The sequence below is a fragment of the Camarhynchus parvulus genome, unplaced genomic scaffold (genome assembly GCF_901933205.1).
Source record: "Camarhynchus parvulus unplaced genomic scaffold, STF_HiC, whole genome shotgun sequence".
Lineage (NCBI taxonomy): Eukaryota > Metazoa > Chordata > Aves > Passeriformes > Thraupidae > Camarhynchus > Camarhynchus parvulus.
Window position 1 is genome coordinate 4,735 of NW_022148191.1, and position 4,456 is coordinate 9,190.

Genomic DNA, 4,456 nt, shown 5'->3' on the forward strand with positions numbered 1-4,456 from the left:
TGGGTGGGTTTTTTTTGAGTGATTTTGGGTTTTTATGGGGTGGAATTTTATGGGTTTTTTGGGGGACTTTGGTGGGTTTCTTTGGGATTTTTGTGGGGTATTTTGGGGTTTTTTTGTTGGGTTGGTTTGGGTTTCTTGGGGGATTTTTGGGTTCTTTTTGGTTGAGGTTTTTATGGTTTTTTGGAGGGGATTTTGGGGTTTTTGGGAGATTTTGGTGGGGTTTTTTGGGGTTATTTTTGGGGATTTTGGTGGATTTTTTTTGAGAATTTTGGGGTTTTTTGGGGGATTTTGGTGGGTTTTTTTGGGGATTTTTTGGTTATTTTTAGCTGGAATTTTGGGGTTTTTTTGGTGGTTATTTGGTGGGTCTGGAGAGGTTTTGGGTTTTTTTTTTAGGGGGGGATTTGGGGAGGTTTAGGGGGAGTTTGGGCAAATTTGAAGAGGATTTTGGGGGATTTAGGGTATTTTTGTGGGGTTTTTTGGGGTGATTTTTTTGTGGGGTTTTGGGGTTATTTTTGGGGATTTTTGGTGGATTTTTTTTGAGAATTTTGGGGGTTTTTTTGGGTTTTTTTGGGGTGGAATTTTATGGGTTTTTTGGGGGACTTTTGGGTTTTTTGGGTTGGGGGTTTTTGGGGTTTTTTGTGGGGGTATTTTGGGGATTTTTTTGTTTTTTTGGTTTGGGTTTTTATGGTTTTTGGGGGATTTTTTGGGTTTTTGGGGGATTTGGTGGGGTTTTTATGGGTTTTTGGGGTATTTTGGGGGATTTTTTTTGGGTTTTTTTGGGAGATTTTGGTTCTTTTTTTTTGGGGTTTTTTTTGGGGATTTTGGGGTTTTTTTGGGAGAATTTTGGGGTTTTAGGGGGGATTTTGTTGGATTTTTTGGGGATTTTTGGGGTTTTGGCTGGAATTTTGGGGTTTTTGGTGATTTTTTGGTGGGTCTGGAGAATTTGAGGGGTTTTGGGTGAGTTTTTGTTTGGGGGGGCTTTTTGGGGTTTTGGGGGTTTAGGGGGAGTTTGGGCAAATTTGAAGAGGATTTTTGGTGGATTTAGGGGTTTTTTTTTGGGGGGTTTTGGGGGTTTTTTTTGTGGATTTTTTTGAGAATTTTGGGGTTTTTGGTTTTTTGGGGGGAATTTATGGGTTTTTTGGGGACTTTTTTTGGGGTGAGTTTTTTGGGGGATTTGGGGATTTTTTTTGGGTTCTTTTTGGTTGGGGTTTTTATGGTTTTTTGGCGGGGATTTTTGAGGATTTTTTTGGGGATTTTTGGGGTTTTTTTGGGAGATTTTTGTGGGGTTTTTTGAGTTATTTCTGGGGATTTTGGTGGATTTTTTTTGAGAATTTTGGGGTTTTTTGGGTTTTTTTGGGGTGGAATTTTATGGGTTTTTTGGGGGACTTTGGTGGGTTTCTTTGGGATTTTTGTGGGGTATTTTGGGGTTTTTTTGTTGGGTTGGTTTGGGTTTCTTTGGGGGATTTTTGGGTTCTTTTTGGTTGGGGTTTTTATGTTTTTTTGAGGGATTTTGGGGTTTTTTTGGGAGATTTTGGTGGGGTTTTTTGGGGTTATTTTTGGGGATTTTGTTGGATTTTTTTGGTGGAGAATTTTGGGGTTTTTTGGGGGATTTTTGTGGGTTTTTTTGGGGATTTTTTGGTTATTTTTAGCTGGAATTTTGGGTTTTTTTGGTGGTTATTTGGTAGGTCTGGAGAGGTTTTGGGTTTTTTGTTTAGGGGGTCATTTGGGGAGGTTTAGGGGGAGTTTGGGCAAATTTGAAGAGGATTTTGGTGGATTTAGGGTATTTTTTGTGGGGTTTTTTGGGAGATTTTTGTGGGGTTTTTGGGGTTATTTTGGGGATTTTGGTGGATTTTTTTTGAGAATTTTGGGGGTTTTTTTGGGGTTTTTTTGGGGTGGAATTTTATGGGTTTTTGGGGACTTTGGTGGGTTTCTTTGGGATTTTTGCGGGGGTTTTGGATTTTTTTGTTGGGTTGGTTTGGGTTTCTTGGGGGTTTTTGGGTTCTTTTTGGTTGAGGTTTTTATGGTTTTTTGGAGGGGATTTTTGTGGGTTTTTTGGGAGATTTTGGTGGGGTTTTTTGGGGTTATTTTTGGGGATTTTGGTGGTTTTTTTTGGAGAATTTTGGGGTTTTTTGGGAGATTTTGGTGGGGTTTTTTGGGGTTATTTTTGGGGATTTTGGTGGATTTTTTTGGAGAATTTTGGGGTTTTTTTGGCGGATTTTTGTGGGTTTTTTTGGGGATTTTTTGGTTATTTTTAGCTGGAATTTTGGGGTTTTTTTGGTGGTTATTTGGTGGATCTGGAGAGGTTTTGGGTTTTTTGTTTAGGGGGCATTTGGGGAGGTTTGGGCAAATTTGAAGAGGATTTTGGGGTTCTTGGGAGGATTTTTGGGGGGATTTAGGGTATTTTTTGTGGGGTTTTTGGGGTGATTTTTGTGGGTTTTTTTAGGCGGTTTTTGGGAGAATTTGAGGAGGTTTTGGGGTGAGTTTTGCGGAAGATTTGGGGGATTTTGGGGCTCTCAGGGGTCTCTGGCGGAGACCCCTCCTCAAAATAAAAAAATGGATTTTTTTTTTCTTCTTTCCCTTGTGTTCTTTAGGGGGAGTTTTAGGGGCTTTTTATGAGTTTTTTTGGGCATTTTTGGGGGGATTTTGGGGTTTTTTGGGGGGGTTTTTTGGGGTTTCTTTGTTGGGGTTTTTTGGGTTATTTGGGGGATTTTAGTGGGCTTTTTGTTGGTTTTTTTTTGAGATTTTTGTGCGGTTTTTAGGGATATTTTGGGTTTTATTTTGGTTTTTGGGGTGGATTTTAATGGGGTTTTTTGGGGGATTTTGTGGTTTCCTTTTTTGGGGTTTTTTGGAGGGATTTTTGGGGCTTTTTTTGGGTTTTTTTTTTGCGGGGGTTTGGGGGTTTCTTGCTGTTTTTTTTAGGGGGGAATTTTATGGGTTTTTCAGGGATTTTTGTGGGGTTTTTTTGAGATTTTTGGGGTTTTATTTGTGGATTTCGGGGGGTTTTTTCTGGGTTTTATTTTTTGGGATTTTTGGGGGCTTTGGTGGGAATTATGTAGGATTTGGAGGTTTTTTTGGGGGGGTTTGGTGGTTATTTTGGGATTTTTGGGGTTTCCTTTTTGGAGGTTTTTGGAGGGATTTTGGGATTTTTGGTTTTTTTTTTTTTTTTTACAGAGGGTTTTATGGGGGTTTATTTGGGATTTCAGGGTTGTTTTTAGTTGGGGTTTTTATGGCTTTTTGGGGGTGATTTTTGAGGGTTTTTTGGGGGGATTTTTGAGGGTTATTTTGGGAGTTTTTTGGGTTTTTTTAGGGAATTTGGGGAGATTTTTGGGGGGTTTTGGGGGAGATTTTTGGGGTTTTTGGAGGGATTATGGGATTTTCTTGGGTTTTTTGGGGGAATTTTGGGGGGTTTATGGGGCTTTTTGGGGATTTTTGTGGTTTTTTGGGGAGATTTTACGGATTTTTTGGTTGGTTTTAGGAGGGATTTTGGGGAGTTTTGGGGGAGATTTTCGTGGTTTTTTCGTGGTTTTTTGAGTGGGTTTGGGAAGGTATTGGGGTTTTGTTTTGGGGGGATTTGGGGAGGTTTTGGGGTTTTGTTTTGGGGGGATTTGAGAAGGTTTAGAGGGGGTTTGGAAAAACTTGGAGGGGATTTTGGGAGTCTTGGGGGGATTTGGGGTTTTTTTGTGGATTTTTTGGGTGTTTTGGGGGGGTTTGAGGGGTTTTGGGGGTCTCTATAGGGGATTTGGAGGAATTCTAGAGGGGTCGGGGGTGTCTGTAAGAGATTTGCGTTGTCTGGGGGGTCTCCGTAGGGAATTTTGGCGTCCCAGAAGGGAATATTGGGGTCTAAACTTGGGAATTTTGAGGTTTTCAGGGAAGATTTTGGGGTCCAAAATCCCATTTTGGAGTGGTGGGATGGGGATTGTGTGGGGCTGGGTGTGTGGGATGTATTTGACAGCAAATAAAACTCTCAGACTTGCTGATTTCTGTCCCGTTCATGTTCAGTCCGTTGCAGTTCTGTTTGCCGAGTGCCGCCTCCCAGAGTGTCCCCTCACGGTTCCCCACCTTGGCCTGAGCCCGCCCCTTTCCCCTCACGGTTCCGCCATTTCCCTGCCCCCTTTCCCCTCACGGTTCCCGCCCTTTCCCTGCCCCCTCTCCCCTCACGGTTCCCGCCCTTTCCTTGACCCCGCCCCTTTCCCCTCACGGTTCCCGCCCTTTCCTGCCCCCCCCCTCCCCTCACGGTGCCCCTCCCCTTTCGGTTTGACCTTGACCCGCCCCTTTCCCCTCACGGTTCCCGCCCTTTCCTTAGCCCCGCCCATTTCCCTATCACAACCCCTCATTGGCCACGCCCCCTTCATGCGCAAACATCCAGTCTTTAACCACGCCCTCTTTTTTATGCCAGCCCCGCCCATCTCCTGGCGCGTTCCCATCCGCGCATGCGTAGCACACCCGGAAGTGGCTC